Source organism: Narcine bancroftii, chromosome 2 (assembly GCF_036971445.1).
Source record: "Narcine bancroftii isolate sNarBan1 chromosome 2, sNarBan1.hap1, whole genome shotgun sequence".
Lineage (NCBI taxonomy): Eukaryota > Metazoa > Chordata > Chondrichthyes > Torpediniformes > Narcinidae > Narcine > Narcine bancroftii.
The window spans coordinates 286,046,515-286,073,954 of NC_091470.1; the positions used below are offsets into that span (position 1 = coordinate 286,046,515).

The 27,440-nt window shown below is 42.0% G+C and overlaps 1 protein-coding gene across 11 annotated transcripts in view; it reads left to right on the forward strand.

Annotated features, from left to right (window-relative positions):
• The first annotated feature begins 5,141 nt into the window (after positions 1–5,141).
• stau2 (staufen double-stranded RNA binding protein 2) overlaps positions 5,142–27,440 on the forward strand; it is a 327,674-nt gene continuing 305,375 nt past the window's right edge. For 3 of the 11 annotated variants that reach the window (XM_069921211.1, XM_069921212.1, XM_069921214.1), the window contains exon 1: positions 5,148–5,424. The gene's annotated coding sequence lies outside the window, so the exon portion shown is untranslated. Of the gene's footprint in view, positions 5,425–8,359; positions 8,481–23,884; positions 23,957–27,440 lie in introns of those variants that run through there. The other 8 variants (XM_069921208.1, XM_069921213.1, XM_069921216.1 and 5 more) reach the window with 5 other exon arrangements.

Genomic DNA, 27,440 nt, shown 5'->3' on the forward strand with positions numbered 1-27,440 from the left:
TTTAATTCCCTCCTTATTCTCTCTATTCCATTACCTTCCCTTATTAATCCTTGTCTATACTATCTATATTTTCCTCTAATTACAGATACATTCACGTATGCACATTGTCTCTATTCACTCTTATACCTCTTTACCCGCATACATATCAATCGTGGTCATTTTTACCCTCATTACCCGTCTTCATCCCTCAGTCTATTTTTGTCTTTACCCACATACATATCATTCGTGATCATTTTTACTCTCATTACCCGTCTTCATCCCTCAGTCTATTTTTGTAATTGTTCTGCAAATTTTCGTGCTTCTTCTGGATCCGAGAATAGTCTGTTTTGTTGTCCTGGAATAAATATTTTCAATACCGCAGGATGCTTCAGTATAAATTTATACCCTTTCTTCCATAAAATCGCCTTTGCTGTATTGAACTCTTTTCTCTTCTTTAGGAGTTCAAAACTTATATCTGGATAAATGAAGATTTTTTGCCCTTTATATTCCAGTGGTTTGTTGCCCTCTCTTACTTTTTCCATTGTCTTCTCCAGTACCTTTTCTCTTGTAGTATATCTTAGGAATTTTACTACAATAGATCTTGGTTTTTGTTGTGGTTGTGGTTTAGAGGCCAATGCTCTATGTGCCCTTTCTATTTCCATTTCTTGCTGTAGTTCTGGACATCCTAGGGTCTTAGGGATCCACTCTTTTATAAACTCCCTCATATTCTTGCCTTCTTCATCTTCCTTAAGGCCCACTATCTTTATGTTATTTCTTCTGTTATAATTTTCCATTATATCTATTTTTTGAGCTAGTAGTTCTTGTGTCTCTTTAGTTTTTTTATTAGATTCCTCCAATTTCTTTTTTAAGTCTTCTACCTCCATTTCTGCTGCTACTGCCCGTTCTTCCATCTTGTCCATTTTTTTCACCATTTCTGTTAAGGTCATATCTATTTTATTCACTTTCTCTTCTGTGTTGTTTATTCTTCTTCTTAAATCATTGAATTCCTGTGTTTGCCATTCTTTAAATGACTCCATGTATCCTCTAACAAGAGAAAGTATATCCTTTACCTTGCCTTTCCCTTCATCTATTTCACTGTATTCTTCCTCTTCTTCTTCCTCTGGGTTGGCCATCTGTTGTTTCTTTGTTGCCCTTTCCTTCTCTTCTTTCTTGTTTCTATTGTCTTCTGTGGTCTCTTCTTGCTGCAGGTGTTCTGCAGCTGTCGTTGCCGGCTGTGGAGGTCGACTCCCCAGCTGGTCCCCCCTCGCGTCGGTGTGTTTTTTTTCATGCGCATCGCGCATGCGTGAAGTATCGCGCATGCGCGGTTGCGCACTTTTACTCGGCTCTGCGAGCCATTGTTGTAGTTCTTTTTCTACCGACCTGAGGATGTGGGCTCCTCTCTCCACAGCGGGCCTCTTCGGACAGGTAAGGCCTTCACCTTTTTCCTCCGTTGTCTTCTTTTCCTCTGTTCTTACCGTTGATTTTGATTTTTCTTTTTTTGTCTCCATCTTCTTTCCACCTTTATACTCACTTTTCTTTAACTTTTATTTCTGTGCCTTTATATTTTCTCTTGTTTTTCCCGACTTTTCTGGAGAGGGCTGGAATTCTCCGTCCGGCCACTACTCCATCACGTGACTCCTTCCAGGTCTTCTTCTTGATCACTGGAGCTGTGGGTGCCTCGAATTTCTTTTTAAAAAATCCTCCTTTTTTTGTGCTTTGCGCATGCACTTGGAGTCGCGCATTCGCAGAGTCACTTCTTCACTTGATGTTGGCAGCTATTGTTGGTGGAGATGTTTTGCAGCAGTGTCTAAGGTTTCCCCAGTTTCTGGCCTCTCTTCTTTGGATACTACCTTATGGACAGCTCCAGGATCCTTCTTAAGGTAGGCCTCTCTTCCTTGCTCAGTTTCTTGTACAGCAGTAAGTCCTTTATCCTTCTTTGGTAGCATTGTTGAAATCTTCTATGTCTCTTCGGACAATTCTTACATATGTTTTCTGTAACTTTTATAACCTTTTGTGTCACTTTTTCGAGGAGAGCTGGGATTATGTCTAAACCCATGTCATCACATGGCATGCACCCCCCCCCCCATACAACTCTAATTACATTTTCTCTTCCCTCATTTATGCATTAAATTATTTTAAATGCATAATTGCTATTTGCCATGCAAAAGCAACTTCTCTCTTCTATCTATAATGAACTGAATACTAAATTATTTTTGATATGGTTCCAATTTGTACTGCTTTATTCTGACAAATCTCTCTATCAGTATAATCTATTCTGATAATACTGGTAGTTTATATAAATATTTTCTGCACTTTATTTGTGTTTCATCATTTTGCAGATTTAAGACTACAGAGCAATGCACCAATGTACATTGTATTCAACTGTAAGTAACAGTTCCTCTTAATCTATTCTTTTATGAATGAACCCCAATTTATCAATTTTGTGATTTAGGTATCTGAATTCTGAGATCTCCAGAAATTGTGTGTTAATATTTTTTTGTCTGAATCTTAAGAATATAGTATATTGAGAAATAGACTGTAAGATTCAATGCTATTACTTAAAAAAAATGGAAAAATTTGTTGTTTTTATTTTTTTTAATTAAAACAGGTTATAATAAAAAAATGCTGGAAATATTGAGCAGGTCAGGCAACATGTGTGGAAAGAGAAACAGTTCACATTTTGAATAGAAAACTAATAAATAGATTTTCAGATTTTGTTTCGGATATTTATCATTGTATTTCCTTTGTTTACACAATTTCATTTTCCCTTTCTGAAACCTAAAGCTGTATTGTTGGTAACCTTCCTTTGTTTCCTGTAATTACTGAAGCTGAACAAATTTCTTCAAGGGATTGTCCTGATTCCTCTCTAGACGCTCCCATTTAACATATCATCTGCAGGAAAGGGTAAAAGTTTTCACCAATGGATAGATTAACACTGGTCAACAAAGATTTTGCTTCCTGAATACTTCTGGGTGTATTTTATGGATTTTGGGCTGCTGATCATGAAAATCACCTTTAAACTTTCCTATCATGTACAGTTTTTTGGATATAATTTATTTTTGTGATTTCTTGTCATATTTTCAACATGGTTCAAGCATACAAAAGCATTAAGTGTAACGTCATGAAGATTCATTTTGTTCACACTTGGATCTCTTCCCAGCTGATCTTGGTACAGTCAGTGATGAACATGGTGAATGGTTTCACCAGGACATTTGAGTGTGGAAAAGCGGTATCATGGCAACTGGAATCCATCAATGCTGGTCAACTATTGTTGGACACTGACACAAGAGGCATCAGATGCAGAGTACAAATGGAAATCAGCGGCATTAGGTCATTTGAACTAATGCAATGTGTCAGAATCATTGTGTGATCAAACAAGCTCAATTTAATACAATTTGATGTTTCTCGAACTTCCTATGTAAATCTGAAAATATATTTGTTTTCGAGTTCAGATTCCTAAAGGTGCAGGATCCACGAATGGTGTTCTTTGCACATCAGAGTCATCAGTGGTGTTACCAGATAGGCAGTTTTCCTGTGCGAAATGGGCTTCTTTTGGAGATCACCCCATGAGAAATTTTTGATGTTTGTGGGTTGCAAGTTTTTTGGCCCTTTTTTTTAGAATTGATGTGTTTTTTTGGGTTGGAAATGAAGTTTTATGTGGTGATTGTGAATCGGAAGGGAGAAACACCGAACACAACAATTGTCGCGGTTGGTTGCTCAGCTGGAGTAGGGTGCTCGGAGGAGGGCAGGGCGGAGTGGTACAGCGGTGGATTTGGAGTCGGAGGGTCCTCTTATACAGTGCAGCACATTCGCGCAGCTTAATTTTGCTGCACAAAAATCGCAACTTGGGTCAGAAGAGTGTTTTTTTTGACAGCAATGTTGGAAAAATCTGAAAAAATTGAACATAAATTAACACAATTACTAACCTTGTGGATGTATACACTGTACGCCTTAACCAGACTACCTCTGTGTGTGTTAATTCCGGTGCTTTAACGTGGAGCAATGAGGCCTGAGTCATCAGCTGGACGTCAAATTCAAGGGGTGAGTTTTGCAGTGTGATTTAGACTGCAGGCTTCCCCCCGAAAAGTAGTCGTAATTTATCATGCACTTTCCTTTTTGGACTGTCCATGTAACGGCAAATTTTGTTGATTGTGCTGTTACGTGGCTGCAGTCTAAAAACCCTAAATGACCTCGTGCTGTGGAACTTTGGAAGTTGGATCTCCCATTTCATCTTGTATTCGTAAGTGTGAGTTCTTAGACAACACATGGATGAAGGAAAAGTTTCTTTAAAGTTGATGTAAACAGCACCACAAGGCATGCCATGAGGCTGCAAACCTCCGTTACAGATCTTGCACCAGCAGTGCCCTTCTCTGTGTGTCAGCCCCCTTGCTGGCAATCAAGTATAATCAAACAGGAACTATAATCAAAGCCTTACTAATGGCCATGCAAACAAGATCACCCCCAATCCTGTTTGTGGCAACACCTGTGCCACCCATCCCCAGTCACGGCAGGACTTTTTTTGGGTCAATTCTCTGCATGTTTACTTGCTAAATCTGCTTGTTTTTATTCGCACGTAGTTTGATGTTTATAGCACTATTTAAAAAAAACCCATCTGGTTGTCTGCTAATTGCATTTCATTGACATTGTATGACAGTAACGTTGAATCTCTGCTGATCTAATCGAAATCGTTAGTTTTGGTCTGGCATTCGCGCCTGATTGGGCTTTAATTTTTTTGGGCATCAGGCAACATCAGTTCAAGAGTTCCACTTAACCCTGCGGCAAGCAGTGAAACACGAAAGTGTACAGACGCTGTGATTGCAGTAAAAACGTAGAAATGCTGGAGGAACTCAGCAGGTCTCGCCATCCACGGGAGGTAAAGGGTCGTTACCAACATTTCGGGTCCGTGATCTGCTGAGTTTCTCCAGCATTTTTCTGCTTTTTACTGCTTCCAGGTGTTCCGTTTAAGTCGACCATTGGCCTGAGAATCTCAAGGACCAGAAAAAAAGCAACAGTCTGAGCTTCCTATTGGCTCGTTTCGTCCAGAGTATCCAACTAGCCAAGCCTTCCATTGGACAAGCGCAAGCAGGCCTTGCCATTGGTCTCGTTTTCCTGTTCCTCATTGGTCAGAAAAGGAGGCGTGATAAGCGGCTGGGCTCGACCATTTCACGGCACAAGGAGGTCACTTGGGGGTGACATTGATGAGGGGAGAGGGTGTGGGGAAAGCCCCGAAGACGGAGTGAGTGTCATGCACTCTCACGCTGCAAATGTAGCTGGCGCAGGAGTAACACGCTCACGCCTTCGATGCAGCGGAGGCGAACTGTGACTGTGTAGAGGACGTGGGGGTGGGGGCAGCAGTGGTTGGCTCCCTCCGCCCCCCCCCACCTCCCCTCGCCGTGTCATTTCTCTTTAGTGTTTGCCGATGTTGGAGCCGTTTCCAGGCCCTAGGTAAGGAAGAGGGGCTGGCGGGTGGAAGGAGGGTTAGTACGGGGCCGGGGGAGAGGCGAGGGAGGGGAAAGGAGAGAGTAGGGGAGAAGAGAGGGGGTGGAAAGGTAGGGTAGGGTAGAGAGGAGGGGTGGAAGGGGAGAGGGGGTGGGGAGGTCAGAGGGTATGGGAGGGGAAGGAGGGTTGTGGGGTCGATTAGGTGGGAGGAGGAGAGGGAAGGGAAATAGGGGCTCGGTGGGGAGGGAGGGAGAGGGGGATAGAGGGAAGGGGAGGGAGGGAGAGGGGATAGAGGGAAGGAGAGGGGTAGAGGGAAGGGGAGAGGAGGGGAAAGCAAGTGGATAGAGGGAAGGGGAGAGGAGGGGGATAGAGGGGAGAGGAGGGGGATAGAGGGGAGAGGAGGGGGATAGAGGGGAGAGGAGGGGGATAGAGGGGAGAGGAGGGGGATAGAGGGGAGAGGAGGGGGATAGAGGGGAGAGGAGGGGGATAGAGGGGAGAGGAGGGGGATAGAGGGGAGAGGAGGGGGATAGAGGGGAGAGGAGGGGGATAGAGGGGAGAGGAGGGGGATAGGGGGGAGAGGAGGGGGATAGGGGGGAGAGGAGGGGGATAGGGGGGAGAGGAGGGGGATAGGGGGGAGAGGAGGGGGATAGGGGGGAGAGGAGGGGGATAGGGGGGAGAGGAGGGGGATAGAGGGGAGAGGAGGGGGATAGAGGGGAGAGGAGGGGGATAGAGGGGAGAGGAGGGGGATAGAGGGGAGAGGAGGGGGATAGAGGGGAGCGTGATTGGATAGATAAGGGGAAGTGGAGCAGGGTAGGATAGGGTGAAGGGGAGGGGAGAGGGGTGATGGTAGAAGGGGATAGTGATTGGAGGGGATGGGGAGAAGGAGGTGGGGATTGAGGGATATTGGGCTGAAGGGGTGGAGGAACGAAGCAGGAGGAGGGAAAGATGAGTGAAGAAGTTGAGAGAGCTCGCGAGGAAAGAAATGGGTAGCAGGCAGGGGACATTTGGGAAAGGTGAGAGGGGAAGGAGTATGGGTTGAAGGTGGAGGGATGATTGGCATGCGGATGGAGATGGGATAGGGAGAGAAGAGGAGGAAGGTGATAGAATGGGGAGAAGAGGGAGTTTGGAACCATGGGAGAGTCTGAATGAGTGGAGGGTTTGTGTGGGAAAAGAGAGGGGATGGAAGGAAGAGGAGGAATGAGAGGTGTAGTCACTGTGATGGGCATGTCTTACAATTCTGATTGGTTTTTTTTAAGGAGGTTACAAAGATGATTGAGGATAGGGCCAATTTGAAGCATTTGTCAAGGTCATTCATGGTAGACTGATCTGGAGGGTTAACACACATGGTATCCATTGGTGAGTTAGTAGTTTGGATTCAAAATTGGTTTGGTTATGCAAGAAAAAGGTTGTGGTAGCAGATGTTCCTCCAATAGAAGGTCTGTGACAGAAGGTGTTCTGCTGGGATCACTACTGACATCTGGTTTTGTGATATTTATAAATGATTTGGATGAAAATGTCTGTGGACTGATTAGTAAATATACAGAGGATGCAACGATTATGTTTGGTGTGGAAGTTTGTCAATAAATGCAGCAGTTGGGAAATGTGGACAGAGAAATGGTAAATGGGGTTTCATTGGCACAAATATAAGGTGGCGTACTCTGGAAGGTCACACAGTTAATGGCCGGACCCTCGAGTGAAGGCCCATAGCTTCCAGCAACAGCTCAAGTGGATGGGGTGGGATAGAAGGTGTCTGCTGTGGTTTACTTGCTTCATTAGCCCATCAAATGAGACATTCAGAATAAAATTTGTCAAGCCATGATGTGATTGTAACAAAAATAAAGCTTGGAGTGTTGTGTGTAGTCCTGGTTACTGCATTTCAGAAAGAACAGGGAGGCTTTAAACAGGATGGAGAAGACATTCAACAGGATGTTGATAGGAATAGAGAGAACCATCTTTAAAATGGCAGAGTCTGAGGGGTGACCTGATGCAAGTATACATAACAGAAAAAAAATAGATGGGGTAGTTAATAAGAGTTTATTTTTGAGGGCATAGCTTTTAACGGGGGGAGGGGCGTGCGGGGAGGAGGTGTTTTGAAGAAATTTTACACACATGCTGTGAAGGAAGATGTTGGAAGCAGATATGATAATGACATTTTAGAGGCATGATGGAGATGCAAGGAATAGAAGATATAGGCCATATGCAGGCTGGTGGATTGATTTAGATTGGCCTCCCAATTGGTGCTGCAGTGGTGGGCCGGAGAGCCTTTTTCTCAGTTGTACTGTTCTGTATTCTATTTCAATGCCCAAGGAAGGCTGTTTGAGGATGTGAACAGTTTTAATGCTCAATATGGCAAAACCATTAACATGGGGAGCTTGTTACATTAACAGTGCAGCACGGAATTGGCCTTTTAGCCCACGATGTTGTCGTAACCAATATAAACCTACTCTACATTAATCTAATGCTCCCATTTTTCTTACATCCATGTGCCTATCTAATGTACCAGCTTTCACCACCTTTATTTAAAAAAAAGTCTTCACTTATTTTCAAGTGGATTGATTTTGGTGAAAAATTAAAGTTGGTGCAAATTGTTAATAAAATAGCAAATGTTTAGATTTTCAACATTTGTTTATGCAGGACTTTTTATTAATAGAAGGCTGAATCAATTATAAATTTGCACATTTGAGTGGAAGGTTCCAAAATTCAGACCTCGTGCTGATGAAGAACTTCATAATATTTCTGAATCAAAAAAACTGTGACTCGCAGGAAAGTCTGCAGATGGTAGTGTTCCCATGTATCTCCTGTGTTTGCTGTTCTTGATGGAGGTTATGTTTCTGAATTTGAGAAGCCAATCCTGCTACATCTTTATATGTGTGGTTCATGGTATTCTTCCCTCTGAATCCGAAGGCTGCAGACTTAATTTACACTTCATTGATTTGAACAGGTAAATCGGCTTGTGCCCCACGGTTGTACCCAATGAGTGCGTTATCAATGATGCAGTCTTTTAGATGAGATAATAAAATTGGGACTCGGATGAAATAGTACCTTGGATTTCTTAAACGATGGTAATTATTCTCATTATCCTGGTCAATATTTGTCTTTTTGTGAGATCCTGCTGTGTGCAAATTTACTGCTGTATTTCCATAGTGACTGCATTTCAAAATGTATAATTGGACATAAAAATGTGAAATTTTAATTCTTAATGTGAAATTTTTGGAAAGGTTGGTTATTTTCTTTGGAACAGAGGAGGGTGAGGCAGACAATTGGAGTATGTAATTTTGAGGTATGTATAATAGATAATAGAATTAAGAAAAAGTGTCTATTTCCCATTGCTGCAGGTGTAAATGGAGGAATAGCTGGCTGAAGAGATGAGAAAGAGCCTTTTTAAGGTTTTAATTTTGCAGAATGAAAGAATGGAAGAAGTAGAAACCACATCTTAAAATGTGCCTGGAGATGTACTTGGGGAGCTGCCATTCGCAAATCAGTGGATATCACGCCTGAAAGTGGGGTTAGGACTTCACCTTTAGATGGTTTTCTTTGACCAGGATGGATGTGGGCTGAATGGCCTATTTTCCTCTCTTTCGATGGTTCTGTAATTTCAGTGGTGAAGAAATAATCATTATTAATAATTGGTATTAACTAGGCAGATGGAACAGGGAGACATGAAATTAAATGAAGAGCAGTAATAAGATAAAGTATTTAAAATCAAAAGTGGAACTATTATATTAAACTCTTCATGTATTCCTTTCATGTATTTTAATAGTATTTACAGAGCAACAATTACGACATAATTATTAATTAGTAAAAGGTGCATTGCCAGAAGACTCAGTAGTTGTGAAAGGGATTAGGAGTGCAGGACGTTTGACCATTTAGTGTAATGCACCATTTCATCGGATGCAAGGATCGACAACGAGATAGACAACAGACTTGCCAAGGCAAATAGCGCCTTTGGAAGACTACACAAAAGAGTCTGGAAAAACAACCAACTGAAAAACCTCACAAAGATAAGCGTATACAGAGCCGTTGTCATACCCACACTCCTGTTCGGCTCCGAATCATGGGTCCTCTACCGGCATCACCTACGGCTCCTAGAACGCTTCCACCAGCGTTGTTTCCACTCCATCCTCAACATTCATTGGAGCGACTTCATCCCTAACATCGAAGTACTCGAGATGGCAGAGGCCGACAGCATCGAATCCACGCTGTTGAAGATCCAACTGTGCTGGGTAGGTCATGTCTCCAGAATGGAGGACCATCACCTCCCCAAGATCGTGTTATATGGCGAGCTCTCCACTGGCCATCGTGTCAGAGGTGCACCAAAGAGGTACAAGGACTGCCTAAAGAAATCTCTTGGTGCCTGCCATATTGACCACTGCCAGTGGGCTGATATCACCTCAAACCGTGCATCTTGGCGCCTCACACCTCCTTTGAAGAAGACCGCAGACCCCACCTCACTGACAAAAGAGGAAAAACCCAACACCCAACCCCAACCAACCAATTTTACACTGCAACCGTGTCTGCTTGTTCCGCATCGGACTTGTCAGCCACAAATGAGCCTGCAGCTGACGTGGACATTTACCCCTCCATAAATCTTCATCCGCGAAGCCAAGCCAAAGAAAAAAGAGAATGAAGAAATGGAGTCTCCATGAAAAGAGAACAAAGTGAAAAGTAAAATTCAAGAGTAAGCATGAAAAAAAATTCCTTATACAGCATTGAACTTATTAAAATATTGTTAATAGTAAAGAATGATAGTAGTTATATTCTTCATGTTCAGTAAGTCCTCAGTAAATTACTCCATATAACCAAATAGAACATAGAGCCTTTACTGTGCTGTAGATTTCTTTGGCCCACAATATTGTGTTGACCTAATAACCGATTCTAACAACTGCCTTGAAATTCCCTAAGGCATACCCTACACTTTTCTCAGTTCCATGTACCTATCTAATCGTCTCCATGACCATTGCCGACAGCACATTCCATGCATCCACCACTCTGTATGGAAAATCTTCCCTCTTGCATCTCCCATTTATTTACTCAAGCACTTTAAAACGATGACCCCTTGTGTTTGCTATTTCAGCCCTGGGAGAAGTGCCTCTGGCTATTCACACGATCAGTTCCTCTTATTATCTTGTACTCCTCGAACAGTTCACCCCTCATCCTCCGTCATTCCAAGAAGAAAAGACCAAGTTCAGTCAACCTCGCCTCATAAGGCATGCTCTCCAATCCAGGCAACATCCTTGTAAATCTCTTTTGCATGCTCTATTAAAGTCCTGTTGTGAGATAACCAGAACTGAATACAATTCTCCAAGTGGGATCTAACTATGGTCTTGTAAAGAACTAACATTGCACCTCATGGCTCTTGAACTCAATCCCAAGGTTAATAAAGGCCAACACACCATATGGCTATTAACAACACTATAAACCTATGCAGCAGCTTTAAACATCCAATGGACACATACCCCAAGATCTCTTAGAGTGTCCACACTGCTCAGAGTCCTCCCATTAACCTCCCAAAATGAACCACTTCACACTTTTCTGGGTTAAACTCCATCTGCCAGTTCTCAGCTCTGCATCTTATCAATATCCCTCTATAACCTCTGGCAACCCTCCAGACTAGCCACAGCACACCAACCTTCGTGCCACCCTTCCATTTCCTTATCCAGGCCATTTATAAAAATCACAGAGAGGATGAGCCGCAGAACAGATCCCTGCAGAACACCACTGGTAACCAATGTCATTGCAGAATATGATTGCCTATGACCACACTCTGCCTTCTCTGGACAGACCAATTCTATAATCACAAAGCAAGGCCTCCTAGGATTTACTGCCTCCTTACTTTCTGAATGAGCCTTGCATGGGGAACCTTATGAAATGCTGTACTGAAATCCACATACACTACATCCACTGGTCCACCATCAATGAAAAAAAATGAGAGAATCATGGTTAGTTGCTTCAAATGACAGGATGAATACTGTTGCATCTGTCTTTTAAGACAGAAAGCAGAGTGGGAGTAAAGATATCCATTTGCAGTAGAAGGGGGTGAGGATTGGTGATCTGTGGAATCAGTGCTGTTTACTGGACATTGATGTTGATATTTGGGAATCACTAATACAGTTTTTCCATTTGCAGATGATTTTGGGGTTGAGATGATAAGCTCTGAGAAGCACTTTAAATTAGAAATGAGCATTAATAAACTTGCAGAATGGGCAACTCAATGAAGTTCAACTCAAATGTAAAGTAGTACATTTTGGTTGGAAGAACACAGAGACTACTTGTTCCATGAGGGTGTGAGTTAAGGTGGGGTCAGGGGCAAGGTATCTATGAGTACAAATACAGTATACCAGCAGTAAAAGTTGCTGAAATTTAGAAAAATGCAAACTAGGTAGCAGGACAACTTTTTAATTGAAACGTTGGGAAACACTTCACTTGATTAGAGACCTTGAAGATGTTGGAGAAATTTGTGCAGTATCTATATAAAGTAAAAGGAAATCAACGTTTCAAACCTAAGCCCCTCTTCAGGAGTGCAAAGAATCAGGCAGGCACCTGTATAAAAAGGGGGTGGGGGAGGGGTGGAGAAGAGGAAAACAAGCTTGCAAATAAGAGGTCATGGATAGATACAAGGGGGGAGAGTGAGTGGAGGAGAAAGAAGCTGAAAAGTTATGGGGAGAGATCAGAGGGATTAAGAAATCAAGATCTATGATTGGATAATGAAGGGAAGGTGGAGGAAGGGAGAGAGAGACAGAGAGGGTAACAGAGATTGTAGGTTGGAAATTGCTGAGACAGAATATAGATGTGTTCCACCAGTTTGTGGGTGGCAGCACATGATCCATGAACAGACATGTCTGTGTGGCAGTGGGGTATGTAAATAAAGTGGTTGGCCACTGGGAAGTCCTTGCTGTGGCAGCAGATAGAGTGAAGATGCTCAATTAAGAGATCTCCCAGTCTGCGTCCAGTCTCCCCGAAGTAGAGGAGGCCGCGTCGGAGGTGCCAGATGCAGTGAATGATCCCCTACAGATTCACAGTTGAAGTGTGCCTCAGTTTGAAGGACTGTTTCGGCCCCTGAATGGTGGTGGGGGATGGGGTGCAAGTGCAGCACTTGCATTCACGAGGCTGGGGTGGTTGGTGGGAAGGGATGAGTGGAAGAGGGATTTGTTGAGGGAGTGATTCCTACAGAAAACAGAGGGGAGAGAAAGATGGTTTCCTATTGTAGGTGATAGAAATCTGCACTAGGTGAAAAACTTGGGAAACCAAGGGAGGCTGTATACCTGGAATTGTATTTGATGTATTGTGAGTAATTTTGTTCCAGGCACTGATCTCTACAGTATCCAATTAGTCATGGCTTCACCTGAAAACCATTTATTCCTATGTATTCCTTTTTATCAAACTGTTTGCAATTGCATGTACTTTTGCACATTCAATTTTAAATGAGGCTTTTATCAAAGATCTTCTGAAAATTCATACAGAAACATCGACTGGTTTTCACTTGTCAATCAGTTACATCCTGAAAAGAAACTCGAGCAAGTTTGTCATGCACAATTTTCATTTCATAATTCTGCATTGACATTGTCTAATCCAGTGGTTCTCAACCTTTTTCCTTCCACTCACATTCCACTTTAAGTATTCCCTATGTCAAAGGTGCTCTGTGATGTAAGGGATTGCTTAAGGTGGTATGTGGGTGGAAAGAAAAAGGTTGAAAAACACTGTTTTAATTGTCCCTAACTGACTTGTTATGTGCACGATTTCATTACTCCAAAAGGAAATGGGCCAATGACAATTTTTCTCAAGCAAAATATTTCAGTAACAATTGGGTCTGGAGCAGCAATTCTCAATGGCATTGGGATTACTTAAAGTGGATGTGAATGGAAAGAAAAGGATTGAGAACCACTGGTCTAATCTCTTTTTATATATTTTTATATGCCATGTTATCACATACTTTATAGACAAGCATGTTTTTCTTGAATGGTGACGTTATATTTGCCACCTTCCAATCTGTGGAACCCAATAATTATCTGTGGAATTTTAGAATTTTTCAAACCATCCATTTCCTTGGCTTCATGTTTTTGTGTTCTGAGGTAGATTACCAAGTCATGACAATTTATTGGTTTACCACCACATTAATTTCTTGAACACTTTTTAAAAGTGATCCTAGTTGTCTTTAATTGTTCCTTTTTGTTCGTCTCTTGCTTCCCTGGCATGGTTGGGAAGTTATTTTTGTGTTCTATTATTTGTTTAATTCCTTTGCCATTCTTTGTTCCCGTTGTACGTTTTTACATTTCTGACCAAATAGCTGCACCTAGAACAGCAGCAACAACTACATACTGCTCTGCAAAAAGGTAAAGAACAAGGGAGGGTGGAATTGCAGTTAAAGATAATAACTAACAATAAGACAGGCAAAATACATTTGCTTTCTTGCTTACGTATTCATTTATTTTTGAAATAGACAAAAACCTTTGCATTAACCACTTACTTTGGTGAAGACATCAACTGTTTTGAGGTACGGTCCAATTCTGATTATCTGAAATGGTCAGGGCCTGACCTATGTCAGATCAATGTTTTTTTTTGGAGAACTGGTCATTTTTTAAAAACAGCCCAGTAGCAACAGCAAATCACTTGTATCAATGTTTAAACAACAACAAGCAACAAGGGAAGGCTTTTTAAGCATTAAAATAATGTTTAATTCTCAGCCAAAAAAAAATGTTGACTGCCACTGATCACCGATACGAACTCAACTCAGCTGCCGATCACCAAGACCAGCCAACCTGCTGCTATCAATCCCCAAAGTGAACCCACCACTGCTGTTGATCCCAGGGGAAGCTTCCTGAGCCAGTGGAACACTCACTGGTGAGTCAGCAGGCTCCTGTCTCCCCGGTCACCAAAGCTCCTGACACTGGAGTCCCAACTCCAAATCCTTCCGTTGGCCTACCACGCACTTACACTGGGGAAGAAGGCTGAGGGGAAGATTCAGAGTTGGCGTCCAGTGTGCCATGGAGGGGAGGGGAGGGAATGCCTCTGTGTCCGAAGTACTGCTCCAGCCTGGAAGGCCGCTCTCCTTGATGACGCCGGGATAAGGAATTCTTCTGACCGCTTTTAGCTGGGTGTCAGTGGCACACAGTTTGAGAGGGAGAATTGGAGAGAAAAGTCAATAGGGGAAGGTAAAGAAGAAATGGGAGTTACTTGAAACAAGTAACTAATTTCATGTCGGGTGAATTTTTTTTTCAAGCTGTGAGGTCAGTTCAGTTTTGAAAAAAAATTCAGATAAATGAGGTGATATGATTTTTTTTCCGATAACCTCATTTATCCAATTTTTTAAAAAAAGTTGGATAAATGAGGACTTTGGAGAATTCCAATTTCAGATAATTGGAGTTGCACTGTAGTTGCAATCTTCACATTGGATTTATTGGTGATTAACTGCCCTGACTAATTAATTTCAAACTTTACAAACTTGTAATATTTCACAAGATATAGGAGCAGAAGTAGGCCCACTGAGTCTGCTCCGCCATTCTAAACATGAGCTGATGCATCCTCCCACTATGTGGCTTTCTCCCTGTAACCCTTGATGCACTGACTAATCAAATACCTGTCAATCTCTGTCTTAAATAAACTCAACGACCTTAATTCCACAGTTGCCTGTGGCAACACGTTCCTCAGACACAGGATCCTGTGACTAAAGAAATGTTTCCAGATCGATGTTTTAAATTGACACCCTTTTATCCTGAAGTTATGCCCCCTTGTCCTAGAATCCCCTACCATGGGAAACATCCTTGCCACATCAACTCTGTCCAGGCCTTTTAGAATTCAAAATGTCTCTGAGGTTCCCCCTCATCCTTCTGTACTCCAATGAGCACAGTCCAAGAGCCGACACTCGTTCCTCATGTGCTAACCCTTTCATTCCTGGTATCATTCTAGTAAATCTCTGCACTCTCTCCAATGCCAACACGCCCTTTCTGAAATAAGGTCCCCAAAACTGCACACAGTACTCCAAGCGAGGTCTCATCATTACATCCCTGATCTTGAATGCTTTTCCTCATGAAATGAATGCCAACATTGCATTCGCCTTATACCCCACCTGCTCCACCTGGAGATTAACCTTTAGGGTATCCTGCACAAAGACTCCTCAGTCCCTTTGCACCTTGGAATTTTGAATCTTCTCCCCATCTAAATAAAAGTCTGCCCTTCTATTTCTTCTATTAAAGTGCATAGCTGTACACTTTCCAACATTGTATTTAATCAGCCACGTCTTTGCCTATTCTCTGAATATGTTCAAGTCTCTCTTCAGCCTTTTGGCACCACCTAATTTGGTATCATCTGCAAATTTAGCCACAAAGCTATCCATTCCATAATCCAAATCATTTGATTACAATGCAACGTAAAACTAAATAGCCCTAACACCGACCCCCTTTATTCCTACTCTCTGTTTTCTGCTGATCAGCCAATGCTCCACCCATTCTAATTGCTTCCTCTAATTAGGCTTTTATCTTGTTTAGCAGCCACTTGTGTGGCATTTTGTTGAAGGCCTTTTGAATGTCCAAATACAAAATCTCCCCTGTCAATCTAACTTGTGATCTCTTTGAAAAATTGCATAGATTTGTCAGGCATGATTTTCCTTTAAGGAAACCATGCTGACTTCAGATTCAGATTTCAGTTTTATTATCAGAGTACATACCTGACATTGCATACAACCCTGATGTTTTTTTTCCTGTGGACAAGGCAGAATTACCACTTATTGGTAGTGCAAAAAAAACTGTACACAATGTACCCATGAAAACAAACAAATGTAAACAAACTGACTGCAATACAGAGAAGAAACAAAAACAAAATGCAAAATGTGAGTCTTGTGGCACCTATACCTCTTTTATGATGGTAGCAGCGAGAATAGAGCGTGTGCTGGATAGTGTGGATCCTTGATGATTTCTTCTGCTCTGATAGCAGTGTTCCCCATAGATGTTCTCAATGGTGGGAAGGGTTGTGCCTGAGATGTCCTGGGCTGTATCCACTTCCATTTGCAGGGCTTTACGCTTGGGAGTATTGAGTCCCCACACCAGACTGTGATGCAGCCCGTTAGCACACTTTCCTTCACATCTGTAGAAATTTGCCAGAGTTTCCAATGTCATACCAAATTTCTGCAAACTGCTGAGGAAGTGGAGATGCTGACGTGCTTTCCTCACGATACTACTAGTGTGTTGGGTCCAGGAAAGATTCTCTGAGATAGTGACTCCCAAGAACTTAAATTTGCTCACCCTCTCCACCTCTGATCATCCAGTGATAACTGGATTGTATACATCTGGTTTTCCCTTCCTGAAGTAAACATTCAGCTCCTTGGTTTTGGTGACATTGAGTGCAAGGTTGTTGGTGCACCATTCGGCCAAGTTTTCAATTTTCATCCTGTGTGCTGACTCATCGCCCATTTTCATTCTCAGTGTAAAGTGAGTAAGGCAGGGGGCTAAGAATGCAGCTCTGTAGAACTCAGGTACTGATGGAAATTGTAGAGGAGATTATCTTGCCAATCCTCACTGATTGTGGTCTGAAGGTGAGGAAATCCATGATCCAATTACACAGTTGGGTTTTGAGACCCAGGTCTTGGAGTTTGCTGATCAGTTTTGAAGGTATGATGGTGTTAAATGCCGAACTGTAGTTGACGAAGAGCATCCTGATGTATGCATCTTTGCTGTGAGGTGTACCAGGGTTTTGTGTAGAACCAGTGAGATGGCACCTGCTGTAGACCTGTTACTACAATAGGCGAACTGGAATGGATCCATGTCGCGTTCAGACAGGAGCTGATATGCTTCAACTCCAGCCTTTCAAAACACTTCTTCACTGTTGATCTAAGTGCTACTGGTCAATAGTCATTAAGGTAGGATACCACACTCTTGGGCACCAGTACGATAGATGCCTGTTTGAAACACACCCTGCTAGCGTGAGATGTTGAAGATATCCGTGAATACATTGATAAGTTGATCAGGACAAATTTTTAATACTTGGCTGGGTACTTCGTCTGGATCAGATGCTTTCCTCGGATTCACTCTGCTGAAGGCAGCCCATATGTTATTTTTGAATGCAGACTGGAAATGATTATCAGTGGACATGGGGGTGTGTAGCGGTGTTTCTTTCTTGTTCTTGTGGTCGAATCATGCGTGGAAGGCATTGAGTTCATCTGTGAGTGAACCTTTGCCATCTCTTATTCACTGGATTTTGTTTTGAATCAGGTTATGTCATTTAGTCCCTGCCAGACTGTCGGGTGTCTTTCGTGGTTTCCATTTTCATCCAGAAATTCCCCTTCACCTGGGAGATGGTTTTCCTTAGGTCATCAGAATTTATTGTCATTAAATTTGGTGTTTTGCGGCACCATCATAATGCAAACATTTATATTCTATTAGTTCAGTATTGGGTCATTTGCTCCTTCTGTAGTGATCTGGATCTCCAGACTTAAATGCTTATGACATTGGCTCTCAGTAGGTTCTGCATTTCATTGTTTATCAGGGCTTCTGGTTGGGGGAAACCCTAAATAATTTGATGGGGACACACTCATCCATAACTGTTTTGATAAAGTCTGTGACAGCCCTGGTGTAATCATTCAGATCCTTACTGAGTTCTTGAACTCAGCCACTCTGCTGACTCAAGGAAGTCCTCTTCTTCAGCCTCCTGCAACCACCTTCTAACTGTTCTGATCTCAAGCCCCTCTTTTTAGGCAGAAGGAATGCTGCCAGATGATTTGACTTGCCAAAATGCAGTCTTGGGTAGAATGATAAGCCTTCCTTGACTCGGTGTAGCAGAACAGTGATCGAATATGCTGGCACCTCAGTTACAACAGGTTACATGCTGGTGGTAGTAGGGCAGGGTTTTCTTGAGGCAGGCTTTTCTTGAGGCAGGCTTGGTTATGACTCCAACTAAGATTTGTAGTGTGTCCTTGGGCCTATCTTTTCATGCACCTCCGGGTATTCCATAAACCTCATACTTGACAATGGACTCCAACAGCATCCCAACCACTGACTTCAGACTAATTGGTCTATAATTTCCTTTCTGCTGCTTCACTCCCTTCTGAAACAGTGGAGTGATATTTGTGGTCTGCCAGTCCATTGGAACTGTGCAAGAATCCATGATCCTTGGAAGATCATTATCAACACCTCCACAATCTCCTTCAGAACTCGAAAGTGTATTCCATCTGGTCTGGGAGACTTATCTACTCTTAGACCATTCAGCTTCCCAAGTACCTTCTCTCTCGTGATTTTGACTGCACTCACTTCTCTTCCGAGAGAGCCATGGGAGACTGGTGTGCTATTCATGTCTTCCACAGTGAAGACTGATCCAAAATATTTATTCAGTTCCTCTGCCATCTCCTCATCTCCCATTACAATTTCTCTAGTGTAATTTTCTATTAGTCCTATATCTACTTTGGTCACTCTTTTACTCTATATATTTAAAAAAAGCTTTTAGTATCCTTGTTTTTGTTGCTAACCTCCTTTCATAATTCTTCTTTTCCATCTGAATCACATTCTTTGTTGCTTTCTTTAAGTTTTAAAAATATCTTCCTAGCTATTTTTGCTTCCTTGTCTCCCCTCTCTTTTGCTTTTACCTCCCTTGTCAGCCACTATTGTCTTATTTTTCCATTCATACATTTCTTTATTTTTGGGTATGTTCCTGTCCTGCATTTTCTACATTTCTTGCAGAAACTCTAGCCATTGCTGATGTGTTGTCTTCCCTCATAGCATTCTTTCTAATTGACTCCTTTCCCTTGACCTCTCTTTTGCACTTTCACTTTGGAGAGCATAATAGATTTTTGCAATAAATTTGGGTGTATTCACCATCCAGACGGTTCGTTCCGTCTCACTAGATTCAGGTGGGGTCAACGTTGATCCACATCTTTCTCTTTGGAATGATCTTAGGTGGAGAAAACTATAGAAGGTCCCATTGGCCACTCCATATTTATGTTTTAGTTGTTTGAAGGAGATGAATTCCTTCTGTGTAACAGTCTTTAATATATCATATTCCTTTGTCATACCACAAATTCAATATTCTATTCCCTATGTTTGAGGGCAATGACACATTTTTACACAGAGCTTTTATTGATGTCCCTACTTTTTTTTCCTATACATTCATTAATTTCCTGCCATGTTCTGATCATGTGTATTAGTTCTCTTTTCTACTGAGTTGACACACCATTTATCGATAAAATCCGTTGCTTCCCTCCCCCATTGAGTACATTCCAATTTGAATCCAAGGAGGAGGGCCATTTTCCACAAAGAAGGCTGTGAGAAATCTAACCTGTGCAGCTAGGAAGTATTTTTTTTAAATCTGGAAGTATGAGCCCTCCCAGCCCATAGTCCCATGTCAGTTTTTCCAATGCAATTCTTGGTACCTTGTTATTCCATAGGATCTATTTCGTATGATTATTTAATAATTTAAAGAAATTTTTAGGTAACAGAATAGGCAGCAATTGAAAAAGATATTGTAGTCTTGGCATTACCTTCATTTTGGCACAATTAACCCTTCCCACTAAAGTAATCAGTAAATCTCTCCAATTCTGCAGGTCTTTTTCTATCTTCTCCAAAAGAGGAACATAATTTAGTTTAGACATATTCTGAAGATTATTCAGTTGCTATTCTGAGATATTTTATTCCATCTGTCTTCCATTTAAATTGACTTCCTTTTTGATACCTTTCACATTCTAAATGTATCAATAGCATTACCTCGCTTTTGTCCATATTCATTTTATAGCCAGATATTCTTCCGTATTTTTCAAATGTTCCTTATAATTTTTCGAAAGATTTAACCAGGTCTGACTAGTACAATGGTACATGTCATTGGCAAATAGACTAATTTTGCGTTCTTGTCCAACTTTGAAGCCCTTAATATCTGGACCCCCTCTTATTATTTCTGCGATTGGTTCATTGCTAGTATAAAAAGTGTTGGGGACAAGGGACATCCCTGTCTACTCGATCTACTCAAGGAAAACACTGCTGACATCTGGCTCTTGGTTATAATTTTAGCTTGTGGTTTATGGTATAAAGCTTTTATCCAATTTATAAATGTTCTGACTGAAAAGTTTTTCCAGTGTTTTAAATAGAAAGGACCATTCCAAACAGTCAAATGCTTTTTCTGTGTCCAGGGAGATTGTAATACTTGGAATTCTGGTAAATCCTCTTTTGTGGATTCTTAAATGGTTCAAGATATTTTTTAATACAGAGATCAGAACAATACACAGTACCTCTATTGTGCAGTGACCCAGAGGCTTAAACACATTTTGCATCTAGTGCTTTAGCAGTTTCATTTGGTTTACCAACTTGTAATGGTGCCTTCAATTACTTCAATAACTCGCATTCCTTTTTTGTTCTATGCTGTTCACTGCTGGAGGTGTTGTAATGGCAGTGCTGCCGCTGGTGCAGACCTGGGGGAGCAGAGACGCAGCACTGTTCCGAAGTGTTCAACTGCCCAATCCTTATGCTGCAGCTCTGTAAAGGCTTTAAAACGGCTGTTAAAGGAGCTGACAGTGTTTGTAAGTAAAATCCTGCATCTGTGAGGTCTGTGCCCAAGATGCTGGTGCCTGTACTTGGCAGCGGCCATGAGGGGGTTGAAGATTCGAGGGGAGGAGCGGTTCGGTGCAAGACACCAAAAACAGAGATAATACCCATTTGAGAAAGGGAAGCATGGGAGATAACCCTACAGGGCGGTGATCACGACTGTGGACTTGCGAGGGACTAAGCAGTTGAGAGAACAACATAGGTTGCAGGCCATATACCGTCAGGATACCTGCATGGCCTGATGTCTGCTGGAGACTGGCTCGTGTCAACCAGGTATCACAGCCGGCCTTTGAGAGGGCGCTGAGGGCAAGAAGGGCTTTGGAAAGGCCTCAGGCACTGAAGGCTACGTGATCGAATTGGAGGTTTGGATCTGGAGCTGGGTTGCCACTGAACTGAGCAGGAGTCTCTATAGAAGCAGAGGTTTACGGGAGTGCTGGAGGTGAATCCATGGACCCTCAATAACTCTCAAGGGACTCTTTTGCTTCTCTTTCTCCTATTGTTAGGGGTGCAAGGCTCGTGTTGACCCTTTGTTTGCCTTACAGCAGACAAAAATGAAAGTACATCATGTAAGTTACATTTTTAATGTATTATGTGACAATAAAAAAGAACCTTGAATCTTGAGGTGACGTTAATAGGACAATGATTCTTTGTCTCAACTCTGCATTTTGTCTTCCTTGTTATTATGTGAACTAGTGCTGCTATTCCATTGTGTTCTTTCCCTTTTGCAACTTTTGGAATGTAATGTAGAACAGTTCAGTGTAGGACTGGGCATTCTGGCGCACAGTGGTTGTGCTGACCTTGATGCCAATTTAAGTGGCACATCTGCCTGCACATTGTTGCTATCCCTCTATTCCCTGTTTATTTATCGGTCTAAATGCTTATTCAATGTTGCTATCCTATCCACTTGAGGCAGCACATCCCAGGCTGACTTTTAAAAAAAAACTCACTTCATAAATCTTTAAATTTTCTCCCTCTCCCTTAAATCTATTGGATATTTTCACCTGAGGAGAAAAAACTTTCTTTACCTCCCCGTTATTAACAAGCTGCCTGCTGGAATTGAACTAAACTGTTGGGTAAATGTCAATTCCACCAAAGTTGCCTCCAGATTATTAAAGTCATAATTAATCATGATTAGTTTTTGCCACATCCTTGCCCCTAACTAATTTGGGTGAAAATCATTCCTGGTGGTCAGGAAATGGAGCACTCGTTCTCAGACATTTTTAACATAGACTTAGAACATTACAGCACAGTGTAGGCCCTTTAGCCCTGGATGTTGTGATATTTCTACCAAAAAAAATACTGAACCCTTCTGACCTTGTAACCCTTTATTTTTCTTTCATCTGTCTAAGAGTCTTTTAACTGACCATAATGTTTCAGCTTCCACCACCACCACCCCTGGTAAGGAATTCACAAATCTGTGTGTATTTTAAAAAAAAGCAACTAAAAAAAAATTACCCCTGATGTCTCCCCTAAACATTTCTCCCTTCACTTTGTACAGATGTCCTCTGGTGGTTGCTACTCTTGCCCTGGGAAAAGAAGGGTAAGAGCTGTCTACTTTATCTGTGCCTCTCAGAATCTTGTAGACCTCTATTAAGTCATCTCTCATCCTTCACTCCAGAGAGAAAAGTCCTCGTTTTGCTACCTTTGACTCAACATATTTTCCAATCCCAGTAAATCTCCTCTGCACCCTCTCCATAGCTTCCACATCCTTCCTATAATGAGGTGACCAACTGAACAGAATACTGTAAATGTGGTCTGAGTTACAACATGACCTCTCAACTCCTGAATTCAATCCCCCTACTAATGAAACTAATTTTTGACTTTACAAATCCATTATTCCTCTACTTGTTTGAAGGTGGCTTTGTATTACTACCTTTGAGGATCTATTTTTAAATTTGCACCACATTTCTGTTGCATTCCCCACAGTATCTCTTTCTCTGATACTATTGATTCTAACAGAGCATGCAACTGCATCCTATTCCTTTTCCAGATTTTTTCCAACCATTTCAAGGTATTATTTTGTCCTGATATCTGGTGATCAATACACCTTTCAGGGGGTCTTGAACCTGACTGGAAAGTATAGTAGTTATTCCCCTCATGATAACATCGACATTTGCTTTACCTGTACTCAGGGCTTCTTAGCATTCCCTGCTGCTTGTGCTGTGGTTGTCATTAAATTCTTGTTTTTTGTACCCTGCTGGCTGGCAGTTGTAATTTTGCCTTTCTGCACTTTGCACTTTTTCCCAGACTGTATCACGGGATAAATTATTCAGCAATGATCTTCTCTATTAAATAGTTCAAAGAGGGTGCAGTTTTCAATCTGTTAAATTATTGCTCACTCAACTCTCAATGCCCAACCTAAATGAAGTAAATGATGGTATTTGGGTGGGTCATTGTTTCCTCATTGGTTTTAGTTTTATACTAATACCAAGAATGTGGCATTATACTGATACCACACCCCAGATCTTTGTACTTTGGTCACAGTGACCTTCTAGCTGTAACACATGCAAAAGTAAATTTGGCTTCTACCCTCTCATTTGTCCTGATTCCTGGCACCAAATATGGCCTTTTGATATTTTACCAACAATTATTTGCAAGCATTTTTATTTTCTGGAATAAAAAAAATACTGAAAATTCATTCTTGGATGTGGACTTGCAGGTGAGTGATCTTTGATCAGTAGAGCAAACTTTTAATCATTCCAATGAAGGTAATTGATCTGAAGCTTCAAATATGTTTTTGACTCCAAAGATCCTGCCTGACCTGACCATTGCAACATTTTCCATTTTTATTTCAGATTTCCATCATTCTTAGTGTTTTGGTTTTGCTTTAGTTTGCTTTCTGAGGTGTGCTTTGAGGTGGTAATGGAAGTATTTGCTGTTTTGAACAAAATTAAATTGTGTACCTATTTATAGGTTAACAAACCAATCAGAAATTAAAGAAAGAAAATGAATTCCACTCATTTTTCAGAAAGGAAGGTGGAGGGTTTCAATGGAGGAACATAATGTTTCAAAAAGGATCTTCAGAGGTAAATATTAAAATGACTAAGAGTCAAATTTTGATTTTTGTGGGAAGGGTGATGGTGTTGATGAACACGATTAGATTGGGAACAATTTAAGGCTCAATTTCAAAAAAGACAATTAAATATTTCTGGGTGACATCGCTCGTGATTCAATAAGCAAATAAAATTATCAGGTTTATTGACAGGTAAAAATCTAATAAATAGCAATCAATATAGATTTGCTACCAATTCAAGAAAGAGAATTTGCTACATGACAGCTGACATATCTCTGAGGTGATGACATTCCAAGTGGATGTAGTGTATCAACATTTGCCAAAAAAAGGTTTAATTTTGAAAGGATTGCAGCAAAGTTGGTTATATTGGAGTAAAGTGAGTATTGAAAGTGACTCCCAAAAATTTCTTAGCTTGATATATAAGGTAATAAATACTAAAACTAAAATAGATTTGTAATTTTACAAGATCAAGTTGTAAAGTATGGCAAGGCCGTATGAATTCAAATGGAAAAAAAAAATGAAATACAAGGCCAAAGTCTGGATGCTATCCCAACAAAACAGATGGGATTGATTTCTAAGTTGCATATCAACCATGGAAGCAGTCAAGAAAGCTGGCTTTTCAGGTAGATGAATTAAGGTGCACTGTGGGACTACATTGCTTTCCTTGGACCTTTTGTGTAGATTTGCAGCCGCATAACCTTAGGCAGAATTCACCATGCAAGTATAGCCGCTTTCAGGTGGCCAGAATACCCCAATGTAAAGCTGTCTAAAATACCTGAATGTGGCTGTTGGGAAGCGACCTGAAAGTGGAGAACCCTGACCCGAGGAGTACTTACCCATCCCTCCTTGGGTAGGTGAATTCTCTGCTTCTGAGTGCTTTCCCTAGGCGCCTGAAAGCAGGCAGGACTACGGCCACAGTCGACAGGAGCTGGCATTTGCTCCATGGCGCCTCTCCCCGCTGTGGACCTTTAAGGTACCAGAACAGCGCTTTCAGCGCTGCCACCTGAATGTTGCTTCGCACACACCCGCAGCTGGTTCCGGACCCGCTTTCTCCCAGTTATTCCACCTGAAAGCAGCTTAAAGTTACTGGCAAAGGAAGGAAAGAATATTAGAGATTTCATGGACGTGGCAAAGCAGATGGAGGACACATTGAATTAGCATACCAATTATTGTGTAATTGCTCTAAACAAGTCTTATTATTTTACCATCACAACAGTTTATCACGATATAATTTTGAACCATTCTTTGGCTTGGCTTCGCGGAGGAAGATTTATGGAGGGGGTAAAAAGTCCACGTCAGCTGCAGGCTCGTTTGTGGCTGACAAGTCCGATGCGGGACAGGCAGACACGGTTGCAGCGGTTGCAGGGGAAAATTGGTTGGTTGGGGTTGGGTGTTGGGTTTTTCCTCCTTTGCCTTTTGTCAGTGAGGTGGGCTCTGCGGTCTTCTTCAAAGGAGGTTGCTGCCCGCCAAACTGTGAGGCGCCAAGATGCACGGTTTGAGGCGTTATCAGCCCACTGGCGGTGGTCAATGTGGCAGGCACCAAGAGATTTCTTTAGGCAGTCCTTGTACCTTTTCTTTGGTGCACCTCTGTCACGGTGGCCAGTGGAGAGCTCGCCATATAACACGATCTTGGGAAGGCGATGGTCCTCCATTCTGGAGACGTGACCCATCCAGCGCAGCTGGATCTTCAGCAGCGTGGACTCGATGCTGTCGACCTCTGCCATCTCGAGTACTTCGACGTTAGGGATGAAAGCGCTCCAATGGATGTTGAGGATGGAGCGGAGACAACGCTGGTGGAAGCGTTCTAGGAGCCGTAGGTGTTGCCGGTAGAGGACCCATGATTCGGAGCCGAACAGGAGTGTGGGTATGACAACGGCTCTGTATACGCTAATCTTTGTGAGGTTTTTCAGTTGGTTGTTTTTCCAGACTCTTTTGTGTAGTCTTCCAAAGGCACTATTTGTCTTGGCGAGTCTGTTGTCTATCTCATTGTCGATCCTTGCATCTGATGAAATGGTGCAGCCGAGATAGGTAAATTGGTTGACCGTTTTGAGTTTTGTGTGCCCGATGGAGATGTGGGGGGGCTGGTAGTCATGGTGGGGAGCTGGCTGATGGAGGACCTCAGTTTTCTTCAGGCTGACTTCCAGGCCAAACATTTTGGCAGTTTCCGCAAAGCAGGACGTCAAGCGCTGACGCAAAAAGCTATACTATGGGTATTGTAAATAGTTGATCTTAATGAGGTGCAAAGAGAATATAGAGATGGTGCAGGAACAGGATGTGCAATGCCAAACTGTTAATTTGTCTGGAAGGTGAATAAAACAATCAGAACTGTTGTGTCTGGATGGGACAGCTGAAATTCTCAGTACACACATATGGTTATCTTGAGGATGTACAAAGCTGTAGAGCTGTTTTAATTCTCCTTTCTGTTGAACACTAGATGGCTAGTAAACTGGAATTGGTATCCTTCCTTTTAAATGTAATTTGTATTCTTTATTGGTGTGTGGCATTCTGCATCTTCGATTTATTCATTTTGAATTTAACATCCAGCATTTGAATCAGTTTTCCAAGATAGGATTAGGAAATTCAGGTTCTGAGTGTTTTAGTCTATTCTAGTGAAGCGTAGTTTTTAGTAGACTGCCAAAGGTAGATATGATTTTGAAGTTCAGAAGACAGTTGGACAGATATATGAAAAGGAAGGGGTTTTGAAGGATATGAGTCAAATGCTGGCAAATATGACTAGCCTTGAATGCCAACTTGGTTGTTGTGGCTGAGTTGGACTGAAAAGCCTGTTCTGTACTGAATAGCTCTATGATGAGCTCCATGCAGCATTCATCTCATGGGAATGTTGGGCTGAGAGTAACTAATCATTGTGAAGCAAAATTAATGTGGCAGTATGGTTAGAGTCGCAGTGCAACACCATTACACCATCAGTGACCCGGGTAAGAAATGGGTGCTCCACTGTCCTCCCACTGTAATGGCCTATCTGATGACACTACCTTACGCAAGTGGCAATAAATGACACTGGAGACAGTGGAGTCAGGAATCAGTACCTTTATTGTGCTTAACCACAGCTTTTATAGTTCCCTCTGCACGTTTCACGCTGAGCTTTCTGGGATGCGGTAGTGACATCACTTTCCAGCCTCTGGTGTCAGGTGCCATAAAAAGCGCGGGCTCTTATTCGTACGCTTTTCCTATTGCTGGTGCCTGACCTGCAGCTGGAGGACTGGGACGTCGTTGGAGGCTCTGCGCTCTGGTAATGTGCTTGCTTAACTGCTATGGCTGTGTGTGATCCTGTTGTACGCGTGGGGGTCCCGCTACACCACCCTCTTAAAAAAAATATAGGGCTTGTAGGTTAATTGGTGTATTTGGGCAACATGGGCTCATGAATCGGAAGGGCCTGTTATCATGCTGCATCTATAAAATTTTTAAAAATGATACATCAGCACTGAAGGGAAAAGCAGGTGCTGATTACTTGAATTTTTACTTGTTTTGTTCAATTT